The sequence below is a fragment of the Oratosquilla oratoria genome, chromosome 30, assembly GCF_046742065.1.
Source record: "Oratosquilla oratoria isolate Oo_2021 chromosome 30, ASM4674206v1, whole genome shotgun sequence".
In the NCBI taxonomy this organism is placed as follows: Eukaryota; Metazoa; Arthropoda; class Malacostraca; order Stomatopoda; family Squillidae; genus Oratosquilla; species Oratosquilla oratoria.
The window spans coordinates 47717449-47732119 of record NC_134806.1 but is presented as its reverse complement, the minus strand read 5'-3'; positions in this window follow the sequence as shown (position 1 = coordinate 47732119).

The window sequence follows — 14671 nt, the reverse complement described above, 5'->3', positions numbered from 1 at the left end:
CTTCTTCTTGGTTACTTTGTTCATCAGGTGCCACTTGGAGCCAACGCTGGTCTGGTCTGGTGGGGTTGATGCTGTCGAAATGTTTCTTGCACGACTCGGTATGGGCACACTGCTGCAGAACAACGAGGTCATCTCTGGATGTCTGGTACTGGAGGAGATTAGCAGGTGTTGGCTGCATTTGAAAGATGAGACCATCTCTCTCTCTCTCAGCCTTCTTTCCCATCTGTAGGATGCATCGGTACAGCGTCCAGACGTGGACCTCGCGTCAGGCATGGTCTGGTGCGTGGCCTTGTGACGTAGCGGGCGTAAAAATGATGTGTTGAAGCAACGTCGAGGGAAGAGTACAGGCTCTCTCTCAGGTGACTGGAGATCAAATGTTGGTAGAGGAGTGGAGATTAAAGAGACATAGTTGGGGCAGGACTTCGGAGGAATGGAGACGCGAAGGCGGGTGTGAAGAGGAGAAGGCCCACTTGGTGGGGAGTACAGGAGTCCAAGTGCGATGCGGTCAGAGAAGAGAGTCTGTGTGGGAAAGCACCTAACGCGTGTCGCTGCGAGACCAGGTGCGATGATGATGATGTGGTCGAGCGTGCCTCCTCTGGAGTGTGTGGCACGGCGCCACCAGTGGGCCAGTCAGTGAGTGAGTGAGTGAGTGAGTGAGGCGGTGCCGACGGGCGGATGCAATCGAGGAGAGGTAGCCCTCCCACCCACCGCGGTTCGGGGAGGGAGGGAGGGTGCCGGGCGTTCAAGACCCCCATGTAGATCACACCGCGAGACGTGTGTTAGGGGAGAACATAAGAATAAAGGAGATTGCAAAAGACCATAAGGCCTACACTAGGCAGCTCCGTATCCATCACCACCTGTCATCCCCATCCATAAAGTTGTCTAATCGTTTTTTAAAATAACTGATAGCTTCAGCGCTTACTACATGGTTACTAAGTTTATTCCATTCATCGACCACCCTATTAGTAAACCAATTCTTTTTGCTGGAACAGAGTAAACATTGTAGGCTCTCAGCCTCCCATTGTCTGTGGTTTTCTTAAAGAGTTGAAATGTCATGTCATGATGGATAGAGAAGTGCAGGAGTTGGTGGGGGATGGAAGAGTGAATGTAACTTAGAAGGCCATTCCTGACATGATGGGCATACATACGAGACGTAGCCTGAGAGCGTGAGTTAGTGAGTGCCTCTGTCCCAGGATCGTGGTGGCCGGCCAACAAAAGCTTTTTGAATAGGTATATCTTGTGGTTGGTAGCGGCGTACATAGGTCCTGAGGGAAGAAGTCATTTTCGGATAACTGTTGATGCCACAAGCATCCATCCCAAGTGATGATGTGACATTTCATCTCGTTAGCCAAGTCTGCGGATATTCTTGTGGGTGGAGAAGAGACGTGGTTGGCTGGCTGGCTGGCGGAGACGATGGCGTGGAGGTGGTGCCGTTCTGAGGCGGGTATCGTTGTGGCTTGATACATGATATTTGATTACTGAATCTTTCGAAGCAGCTGGTGAGGGCTTCCAGTTTCTCGAAGAACATAAGAACATGAATTATAAATTAAGAAGGTGGCGACAGACGTGATGACGACTTGGGATTCGACAAGCGTGGCTAGGATGTGCTCAGTGGAGGCTTGTTGTGCGGTGAGGCTATCGATGTGATTTTTAATTGCATCAGAGCGCGGTGTGATTGCCGTGCAACGTTCCGTTAAGTTGGCAACGGCCTCGCGGAGGGAGGGAGGGAGGGAGGGCAATTACTTGTGGCGAGTCAGGCAGGTTTGATGGTGTCAGCGGTGGGACGGCCCTTGGGTGCGACCGAGGGGTTGGTTGCTTGGTTGGTTGGTGGTGGCGCGTATGTAGTAGTCTGTCTGGGAGGTGGTGGTCACTTGAGTGCGCTTCGTACATCCGTGCCATACCTTTACCCCGGGTTCGTTCGTGAGAGCACGGGCATTTCCACATGGGTCAATCTGAAGTGGGAAGCTGGTGGGCTGTAGAAGCTTGATTAGCGTTGGTGGGCTGAGAGGGGGGTGGGTGGGTGCGATGTGGTCTTTAAGTGCGGAAGGGGTGAGTACCTGCACACCAGCCACACCGCAGCATTTGAAGCACCAAGACTGTTCATCATCTTTCATCCCTCGGAACTCGCCGCACGGTGTAAGGCAAGGAAGGAAGCTGGAGTGAGTGATGTTCTGTAGGCGGTGGCTGGGGGTGGCACCAGACAATAAGAAGGCGGCTGGTGGGAGTCCCGTGTGGGTAGAAGCGGCGGACGCTGTACACACCCGGAAGTGGGTATGACGTTAAGACACGTAATACTCTTCGAACTGCGCATGCGCACAAGGGCCGCGCACCGGACGGGTGCCTTGTCCAAGGATAGGACTTTCCTGTGGCAAATATTGACCAAGACCTATAGATCTCAAAACTACTTATACCACAAGACTGACGTCTGGTGCCTACTGTTGTGCTCAGCAAGAGCTGGAAGACAGCTGTTCGCTGCATCTTCTATAGATTCTTCGAAACAGTAGGAGGTCAATTGCGGGTGTCTTTACATTTACAGTCACCGATGGCCAATCCGAGAGAGAGAGAGAGAGAGAGAGAGGTTTTAATAAATTTATTACGCCCGTGGGCGGCAAACAATAGTACATCTATCACAGCATTGTGTTAGAGGACATGTCATATATTACATACATTCTTTAAATGGAGACATAATACAATAATCATTCAGGATCCCCCGAAATGGTGATGGCGGGATAGTGGTACTATGTAAGTGTTTACATATAATCATCATGCCCCGTCTCCGGGGAATATTGTCTGTCACTATGGGTCACTGGAGACAATAATATCAAGGGTGTTCGTGTTAGGACGGTTACACAGCCCGCACGGTGATCACCGTGGCATATCATCCGTCTGGGAGCCCCGTCACACAGGTCGACTCCCAAGTCCGAGCCGAGCACTGACATTATTGTGCCTAGGTACCATGGTCTTGCGTCGGCGTTACTTGTGGCGGTTGGGTAGGAGGTGGTCGTATGGGGATATCGGTAGACCGTTCCGCATCTTTCGGTGTCTTGACATGGCATGAGTGGCTGCGTGTACTCGTATCTTGTTTTAAGGCATGATAGGGTGAGCATTGCGCGTGACGTCCATGACGTAGGTATAGGCTGCCTTGGTAAGATGGTCCACCGTTTAATAAATTCATTGCTTCTGAGGGCGACAAACAATAGTATATTAGTCATATTATTATATAAAGAGATACAAAAGGAGGTATGATTGGATTTAACAATCAAAATCCCCCAAAATGGGGGTGGCGAGCTAGGAGTGTATCTAAGTTGTCGTCACTAAGTAAATATTTACATACAGTTATCACGTCTTGTCTCTGTGGAATACTGTCTGTCACAATGGGGCATTGGAGACAGTAGTGTTCAAGAGTGTTGGCGTTAGGGCGGTTACACAGCCTGCATGATGAGTAATGTGGCATATCTTCCGCCTGGGATATTTGCCACACAGGTCGATATCCGAGTCTGAGTCGAGCACTGACAACATTGTGTCTCCGTACCATGGGTCCGCGTCGGCGATACTTGTGGCGGCTGGGTAGGAAGTGGTCGTGGTGTTGAATGGAGACACTGGTGGCTCGTTCCGCATCTCTTCGGCGTGTTGTTATGGTGTGAGTGGCTGCGTGTATTCTGTTTTTGAGGCATGTGAGAGAGGGTACTACGCGTTCGTTATCTAAGACGAAGGCACAAGCTGCTTTGGCAATACGGTCCACAGTGTCGTTGCCAGCAGGGGGGGAGAGGGAGAGAGAGAGAGAGAAAGAGAGAGAGAGAGAGAGAGAGAGAGAGAGAGATATATTTTCTTCATGGTTAGGCTGGCGGTTTGTCTGAATTTATAATAAAAGTTATCTATAATATGTGTTTGGATTTATAAAGTATCTCATTATAATTATTGTCATCCCTTAATCACCTCTTTAGAAAAAAGATATACATATATATATATATTTTATCTACACAGTGGAAATTAAAGTATATTTTAAAATTATATTAATACGTACAAATGTAAAACAAAAACTTTATAATTTAGTAAAATACATGTACAAAATTATAAATTTGCATAGTAAATTTGAAGTAACAAAAATGTAATGAATATTTTATATATATTTCTGCCAAGCCACGGAGTTTCATAAATTTCTTCAATATATTGATAATAATATATTTTGAAAGTGCACAATGCACTAGTAATTAACTCTCATTGAGACTACGGGCGGGCAAGTGTATGTCCACGAAGTTCTGCATTATCAATACCAACGCGAGGATTGATCGATTTTATCACCCAATATTACCTGTTCGCTAGTACATATATGAAGTAAAACCTGACACTTATGACTGAAATGCGGTTTCTTTCAGTCAACAATCCTGAAAAAATGAAACAATTTTGGACGGAGTCGTCCGAGACAGGGAGGTTACCTGCTGTGCCACGCAGACTCAGTTCATCAGGACTGAGGGGAAAGGTCAACAGCACAGAAATGATCGACCCAAACGATGAATAATGAACAACAACAACCACTGATTTTCCAACACAATTCTGGAGATTTCAATTTAGTTGGCAAATAGGGCTCGCACACAATCGCGATCCTGGGTCCACTGACACACCCACCCAGCCACCAGTCGTCATGATCATCAACCTTTCAAAGTGTCCACACTCGTGGAGTTGACAACAAACAAGGAAATAAGGAGAGAGCTAAGTGAATAGATAACTACGTAAGTAGACAAATGAATAATTTTGTACAATATTTTGTCCAACTCTCACGTCAAATTCTCCGAGGTAGTTATCATTATTACTATAATTAAATCTAGGAAAAGGCTGCGTAAGGAAGTCGCGAGCTATAATCCAGGTTTATTTCTAATTTTGTTAACGAAAATATACAAGATTTGTTTCTTTAAGGTTGGTCAACTTTGACATCACAAGGGTCATGCTAGCATCTCCGCTCCTACATCCATACATTCATTCATTATTAGCTTTTCTAACGGGATCTGTGTCGGCTATCAGTTTCTGTTTAATTCCTCTAACAGAGGATTTCAAAGGCGGAGCATGACGACAGGAGACCTTTTGGTCCATAACTAGGTCGGATGCGGAAAAAAATTATAATGATAAATAAAAGAAAAAAATCATGATAATATAGAGAATTATAAATGAAATAAATAAATGTATAGGTATAGTTAAATGATAAACAGGTAAATAGTAAATAATAATAGATTGACTGATAACTAATGATAAATGAAAATCAAGCAAATAATAGTAAACTAACAGACAAGTAATAACGAACAAATGATTTAGAATAAATGGCAGGCATTACAGTATCTAGCTTAGGTGTTTATCTAAACGAATTAAAGCTTCGAACTGAACTACATTGCACTGCCTCTGCAGGAAGTTTATTCCATTCATTAACTGCACGGTTGGCGAAGTCGTATCTACCCACTTTCAAAATAAATCTATTTTCTGACAGTTTGAGACTATTATTTCTTGTCGGATTCTCACTCAGTGTGAACATTTTGTCACTATTGATGTTGTCAATTCCCTTTAGAATCTTAAAAACCTGTATCAAGTCACCTGATCTGAGTCACCTCTGAGTCTACGCTTTTTTTTTTTTTCAAGAAAACAGATTCACATGTTTTAGTCGAATTTCGTATGATGTATTTTTGATATTTGGAATCAGTTTTGTGGCTTGCCGTTATATTTTGTTTACATTACTCCAAATCCCTTAAGAAGGCTCCCAAATATTTATTCCTAGCTCTATTTTTAACATTGGTGGTGTGCTCCACAACTTTTAAGAATAACTTTCTACCATTTTCATTTGTAGGGTCAGCCCTTTACGACTGGATAATAACCTGATTTCGTTCCTATTTTGTTTCTTTACTTTCGTGTGGGTCTGGTTATTGGTGCGTCAACAACATTTAACAAGTCTTCAGAAAACTCATTTTCGTCCTGGATGCTCAGTTCTTTCTATTCGTTTCGCTGTTCTTCTTATAATGTGTACCTCTTTCTTACTCTACAGATTCGTTTTCTATAAATATGGTTATAATAAATGCAAAGTGGTCACTGAGTAGGTCATTTGCATCATCAGCTGTTCCTTGTGTGTCCTGCATCCCTTAGTGCCAATGCATTGTCTAGCGATTCCAAGATACAATTTCATTCTTTTCCATTTAATTTCTGGTTACCGATTGCCACAAGAATATTATGTCTGGCATTCTCAAGTCCCCTACTAGTAGGCAGTTTTCGGCTAGTATACAGTCTGGGAAATCATCGAATAGAAGTGAATTTGCATGCACACACGTATTCAAGATGGCGATCGTTGCACCGCTGACGCGAATTCGTACCAGAAGGCTCTTTGTACCATGTATTCTTTGTGCAAGGTGTAGACTAGCTGGAATGTTGTTTTTAATACAAGTTATTAAACCATTTTCTTTTTCAAATCTGCCTGTGGCATTAATACCAACCTCTTGTAATGCTATTATGTATGTGTTGTGTGATAGTTCATAGGCATGTACATCTGTTGGGTCTTTTTTTTTTTTTTTTTTTGGTAAACCATACATTCTGTTTTTTATTATGTTTTTTTTTTCGTAGCCTACAGTTGTGAGGTGTTTGACAGCTTGATTGTCTTTTGCGGTAATGTAGGGTTTACACTTGCCTTCCTTAAAGAGTACTTCGGAATCCTGTTGTGCTTTGGAGAGTGAGTCTAATTGCCCGCTCGACCTTGTCGCGGTTGGTAGGTCCATCTGTGGCGTGGTGGGAAGATCGAGTCGTTTCTTTCCACTTACTTGCCTGGACAATTCGTTCTCGTCGTTTGTCGTAGTTGCATCATCCTTTGTTGTTTTCCCTCTCTCTTTCAGTCGATGTCGTCACCCTCTTGTCAAATAGTTTTGGGTCTAGCACCACCACTCGCTTTGTTTCCAGTTTTCGTTTTTTTTTTCTTTCTGCTCTGCACTAACTCCATTATTGTCGCTGCTAGTTATGGTTAAATGTATGGCAACTGTTGTCGTCCTTGGCTATGCCACTTCCGTTGCCATTTTCAGTGAAATCGGTGGACAGACGTCTTGGTCGATGGTCCGAGTCGTGAGAAGGCTTGCCGCTCTTTGTCGCTCTGTTCATCACCTCGGTCGTTCTATTGGCCACTTCTTCCGGAATAGGTCCCAACACGACTGCTACCATACGGTAATTGGAGAGGGAGACATTTTCTTCATGGGTAAGCTGGCGTTTTGTATTTGTAGTAAAAGATGATTTTCAAGGTGCGTTGGGATTGATCAAGTATCTCATTATAAATTAATGTCACCCCTTAATCATTACAAGAAAAATAAATATACATATACACTTCACTTGGTAGTAGAAACTATAATATATTTTAATGTTATAGTAATATGTGCAAACGTAAAATGAGTTTGTAATTTATGAAAATACATGTACAAAACTAAATTTGCATAGTAAGCTTAAAGTAACAAAATTTGTAATTGCTCTTTTTATATATACTACTGTCGTGATATTGATGGTCTCGTAAAAGTGAATTTCTTATCTTCAGATATAATATCTTTGGTGAGTGCCAAGAGCACTTAAAACTGCATCATGAATAACTTACGTCAAGGGTGATTATCATCGACATGACGATTACAGTTATTCACCATAAATTAACTTGTGCGTTATTGTGTTTGTTAAGTAAAAGCCAGACATTTATTATTACTGTAATTTCTCTCAATCAAGAATCCTGAGAAACTGAAACGAGTTGAGTCGTCCGAGACAACGACGTTACCTGCTGTGCCACGCAGACTCAATTCTTTTAGGGCTGAGGGGAAATGTCAACAGCACAGAAATGATCAACACAAACGATGAATAATGAACAACAACCACTGATGTTCCAACACCATTCTGGAGATTTCAATTGAGTTGGCAAATAGGGCTCGCAGACAATCACGATCCTGGGTGCAGAAATCCACTGACACATCCACCAGGGGTCATGATCAACCTTGCAAGAGATCCGCAATAGTGTAATTGACAACATTTAAGAATGGAACAGACAACTAAGTGAATGAATAGATATCTAAATAATTACATAAGGGATTAGATGTATTAATCCTGTTTATTTAAGATAACGTCATACTCCCAGGTTCTTTGTTCTTATTAAAAATGTTATTTTTAATAATTCTAAGAGACGTGTGCTTAACTATGACTTTTGATTACATAAGTGATTAGATGTATTAATCCTGTTTATTTAAGATAACGTCATACTCCCAGGTTCTTTGAGGTATTTGTTCTTATTATCAATGTTCCTTTAAGTAATTCTAAGAGACGTGTGCTTAACTATGACTTTTCATATCTCGTTCACTTGAATCCACAGTGTGAAGAGTATCCGCGTGGATACTGCCTCACATGTACATACGAAGATGTTAAGGAAGTATACTAACATCACAAAATCAGATAACTAAACTTGATCAAAGGCATCCTGTGGATCACTGGACGTTAAGCTTTAAAATTGAAATGCTAAAAAAGCACAAGTTAAAGATAAATGGCATTTAGCTACCATATCACGGCGAAAATTGTAAATATAAAACCTGCCATATGCATGGGAGATGTATGTAAACACTACTAACCTAATGACCACAAAATTTATACAATGCAATTAACTCCTCTGCTGTACATGTATAGCAAGACAATTCATAATCATACACTTACATATTCATGTTTTTACTTGTATGTTTCTGTTTGGGTTGTATATTTGCACTAATCGTTATATCGTAATTTTTATTTAACTGGCGGGAGATCAATTTTTGTGCTTCCGGGAGTTGACGATCAATTTTTCCTTATTTCACGAACATATAACAAAAAAACTAGATAGTGTGGTATTCAAACATAGATTTTTTTTTTCTGTAACTCACACATTTCCAAAGTCGACTACAATTCAAATGACAGATAACTGGTGAGTGCAACTGACCTAAGCCTCTTGTTCATTGGTCGTCTTCATCCACTCTCCTTTCTTGCCCAATCACATTGCTCCATTACTTTTAGAACTATTACCTACTTTGCCACTGTCGTTCTTGCACTATTTTGAGAAATATGGGTTTTCCTTTATGCTTTAATTAGATAAATGATATTTTGGGAGTTTCCTAAAATTTTTAGATTAACGAAATGATAATATATTTAGATTTCCGTTGTGTCAAATAATTAATTAATCTTAGCTCGAAAGACGACGACACCATCGCATGGGCTCGCTCGACCCCGATACAGTGACGCATACTCATCTTTTTATCTTGGAAGCTACCAAGCATTTCCATTCCGTTGAGAGGCAACGCTATCGCTCAAACGACAAATTCCCCCAGATATCCTTTGCAAGGGACCCACAACCCCCAGGTAACCGACAACGGCCACAGGGATGGCCCAGAAGACAATGAGGAACTAAAGCTAGGCTAGGCAGAATTATTCTGCGTGGTCTCTTCGATCGGGACGATGTTGTGAGTGCAGTCAGGCTTTAGAAATCTGCCATGTTCTACCAACAGTTGTTACTGTTTTTATGGACTAGTTATTTGTATTTAACTATTTTCTCCTGATTTGTTTTATCTAGGTATTTATCTGTTTATTTATTCATTCAATTATTTACTTATTTTTTTACTTACTTTTTGCCGATTTGTTTCAAAAACCAGTTGTTAGATTTATAAGTGATTGAGCAGATGAAGTTTTTTTCGTAAGTTTTCTGTTGCGAAAATTAGCCAGTAATAAACCTGAGATATTCTTCGGGCCTTCCTTACCCGCCCTTTTCCAATAATAACTATAATAATAATGATGACAATAATTGTCTCGGAGAATTTAACCTGAGAGTTGAATAAATTCAAAGATTACAAAGCGGAGAATGCCGACAGGAGACCTTTTGGTCCATATCTAGGTCGGATGCGAAAAAAACAATAGTAATAATAAATAAATAAATAAAAAATATAATAATGTAAATAACAAATAAAATACATAGATAAATGCATAGGTATAAATAATAAGCAAACAGGTGAATAGAAAATAATAAATTGACATGTAACTAATAATACATGAGAATCAAACAGACAAATGATAACAAAACAAAAACAAATAATATAAAGTAAATGATAATCATTACAGCATCTTGCTTAGGTGTTTATCTAAACGAATCCTAAAGCTTTGAACTGAACTACATTGCACTGCCTCTGCAGGAAGTTTATTCCATTCATTAACTACACGGTGGGCGAAGTTGTTTCTACCCACTTACAAATTGAATCTATTTCCGGATAGTTTGAGAACATTGTTTCTTTTCTGATTCTCATTCAATGTGAAAATTTTGTCACTTTCGATGTTGTCAATTCCCTTTAGAATTTTAAAGACCTTCATCAGGTCACTTCTGAGTCTACGCTTTTCTAAGGAAAACAGATTCATATGTTTTAGTCGATTTGCGTATGATTTATTTTTGATATTTGGAATCAGTTTTGTGGCTCGCTGTTGTACTTTTCCCAGTCTGTCAATGTCTTTAATAAGATTCGGTGACCATACAGAAACAGCATATTCCAAATGTGGACGAACTTACGATTTACATAACTTGTTAATGAGTGATAGACATTTGAAATCAAAAGATCACGCAACCAGTTCTAGAATCTTATTTGCTTTCTCAGAGGCTGAAATAACTGCTTGGGTTTTTATACAAAATTTATTCGTTTTTGTATGCATCTACGTAATTATTTACGTAGCTATTTATTCACTTAGTTGTCTGTTTATTTCCTTATTTGTTGTCAATTACACGATTACAATAATAATATTATTGATAATAGTAATGGAAACAACAACAACAATAATAATAGATAATGGACAATGGATAATTCACTTGCTACACATCAGCGGCATACAATGTCACACTGGACAGAAAAATATAGCATTACATTCATGCAATCACCTCCAGTGATACACGACAATTTCAATAATATATTAAAATGACATTTAAAAATATAATACGTGATGCACGGCATGTAGCTTCACACTGAACCAGTTCCCGCCATAATTTCAATTTGAACATCTTTAAGACTAACTTTTTTTTTTACAACATTCTAGATTTTACTGATACCATTCCAATAATGTTTCTAACATTTGTGTAGGTTTAGCTTCTTTTAGTTCGTCATTAAGCTTCTCAATATTTGATACAGAGATAATTTGATTGAGATTAAACGAAAGACTGTAACCGAAGTCGTTTTCACTCAAACGAACTCGCAACATTTGACAATCTCACCCGTTATGAAAGGAACTCTAAATAGATAAATATGTAGATAGATAAATATATAGATAGACATTAATTACTCAAACTTTAATCAACACCCACCTCAAGAGAGCTTGGTTTTGTTCATCGAAAATAATGGTTGAACCTGTTCGATTATACTTTCATGTAAGTTGTATTTACATACATATTGTCATTTACCTACAAAACAATTAGTTTAATATATATACATATATATATACATATACATATACTTTTGTGCTAGTTGTTATAAACAATCCGGAATATAATTATTTGCATATATTGAGAGTCGCTTCCTACGCGCATGCGCAAGACGCCATCATTGCCCGCCATTTCGTCTACAATATTTCGAATTTTTACTGGAAATTTGTCGGCATTAATGGTTTTGCGGTTTCCATGATGATATCTTACTTCATTGTATTATATCGTATAATGATATACTATAAATGATATTAACATGTACATACGAAGATATTAAGGAAGTATACTAACATTACAGAATCAAACTTTACCAAAGTCATCCTCAAGATCATTTGACGTTTAATTTCAAAATTAAAATGCTAGAACAACACAAGATAAGATAAACTGTATTTAGCTACCATATCACAGCGAGAATATGTAAGACAGCCTAAACGAAAATTGAATATATAAAACTTGTCATATGCATGCCAAAAACATGTAAACACTTTGCCTAACCTAATTATAGGCTAATGACTACAAAATTTATACAGTGCAAATAACTTCTACATGTGTAAAAAGACAATTCATAATTATATACTTACATATTCATGTATTTTACTTGTATGTTTCTGTTTGTGTTGTATATTTGCACTCACTGTTAAATAGACTTTTAGTTGACAGACGGGAAATAAAACATTGTGCTTCCGTGTCTTTCGGCGTCACTTTAGCAAATGTAGTCGAGATTGTCGTCTACAATTCAAATTATACATAACCGGCGAGTGCAACTGACGTGGGCCTCTTGTTCATTGGTCGTCTTCAGCCACGCTTTTTTCTTGACCAATCACAATGCTTCATTTCTTTTATACCGTAACTACCTATTTTGTCTCTGACGATTTTGCACAAAATTGAGAAATATGGGTTGTCATTTCCGCTGCAATTACATAGATGACATTTTTTGGAGTTTCCTAAATTTTTAAATCATCGAAATGATGATATATTTAGATTTCCGTTGTCAAATAATCTGTAGCTCGAAAGACGACACTACAATCTCATAGGCTCGCTCGACCCCGATACAGTGACGCATACTCATCTTTTTATCTTGGAAGCTACCAAGCATTTCCATTCCGTTGAGAGGCAACGCTATCGCTCAAACGACAAATTCCTCCAGATATCCTTTACAAGAGACCCACAACCCCCAGGTAACCGGCAACGGCCACAGGGATGGCCCATAATACAATGAGAAGTAAAGCTAGGCTAGGCAGAATCATTCTGCGTTCCACTTCGTTCGGGATGATTTTATTTATATTTTTTTTCTTACAGCCATCGACCCATAAAGGGGTCATTAAGCCTGGCGATCTGCTTTAATTTACCATTGCAATTTCTACTACATTCCTGTTTTGCGCAAATAAAACACAACATACATACATATTTTGTCAATAAGGAAACAGTCTTTGGCCAAGAGATTTGTTATGTTGAATTGACGTTGTTTAATCTGCCGTGATGTATGAGCGCCTGGCGCTGTGTGTTATATCTGGTGCAGTGTATGAATATGTGTCTTATGGATAGTGTAGTGTTGCAGGTGTTGCACTGTGGAGGAAATACGCCAGCGATGTAAGGATCTACGTGGCTGATGTGGGATTCATTCCCAGTCTTGCTATGGCGATTTCCTCCCGTCTGTTGCTTCTGTATGATGTTGACCAGTCTGGTATGTGCTCCTTTTGTTTATGTGTGATGTGGAGATTGTCCCACTGGTGTTGCCAGTGGGCGTGTGTGTGTTTTCTTAAGATTGAATTTAATGCCTCTATGGGTGTATCTATAAAAAGACATTTTCGAACGCAGATTTGGCCAGCGCGTCCGCTTCTCGTTCCCTGAAATCTGTGTCTGGGAATTTATCAGAGAATTGCTGGTACTGGTATTGAACAATTGCCTGATGATATTGGTTAAAAACTTAATTAAATGTTTCGGTACCTCAGATTTACTATGGAGATTTCAAGTTCTGTATAATCGTTCTTATAAATTACATTTTTTGTATGTATATGTAATCAAATTATTTTAAAATGCATTACAAGTTACACTATATAGATAGATATTTATCTTAACAAAAAGAGTTGATTAAAGGGTGACCAATTATAATAAGGTCCTTAAAAAACCCGATGCAAATTTCATATATATATATATATATATATGGGGCTATATGTCACCATCCTGCTGATTTACTGTAATTCTTTTTCACAATATGTAGTAAAACCTACATTCTTGGTAGTTAGGCCATTGCATCCACTAACTGTACAAGTTTTGGAGTGGTTTGGGTGCACTTCTTGATGAATATATATTGTTGGAGAGAGAGAGAGAGAGAGAGTTCTTCATGGTTAGGCTGGCGGTTTGTCTAGATGTGTAATAAGCGATGACCTACAACGTGCATTGGGTTCATAAATTATTTCATATTTATAGTCACCCCTTAACCATCTTCTTTTGTTAAAAAACAAAACAAAAACATATACGCAGTAAAAAATAGAATGTATTTTAAAGTTACACGTCTTTAAATATAATATAATAAAAACATAATGTATTAAATATTTGCACAAAATAATAAATTTACATAGTAAACTTGTAGTGGTAAAAATGGTAATTAATCTTCGTATATATACTGCTGGTAACGTTATTCTTCTGACTCGAAAGCTTCAACAACAAAATTAACATTTTGAAGGGCATTGCGCACCCTTAATGACACAGTCAGGAATTTAGTAATAGCTAATAATGTAGGTTATCTACTTGCGTTACTATAACGGAGCATGGCGACAGGAGACCATTAGAACAATCGGTGGGCCGAATGTTAAAAAACTATGTAAGTTATATGTGAAATATGAAATAAATTAATATAATATAAATAAAATGAATATATAGGTATAGTTAAATAATAAACAAATAAATAGTAAGTAATAATTAACTGACAAATAAATAATAAACGGAAATCAGGTAAATAATAAATAGACAATAAACAATCAAATATAAAATATACTGCAGGAAGTTGATTCCGTTCATTAATTACACGGTTGGCGAAGTTGTTTGTACCCATTTCCAAAATAAATCTATTTCGTGACAGTTTGAGACCATTATTTCTGGTTGGATTGTCATTCAGTGTAAAATTGTTGTCACTTTTGTTGTTGTCAATCCCCTTTAGAATCTTAAAGACCTGTATCAAGTCACCTCTGAGTCTACGGTTTTTTAGGGAAA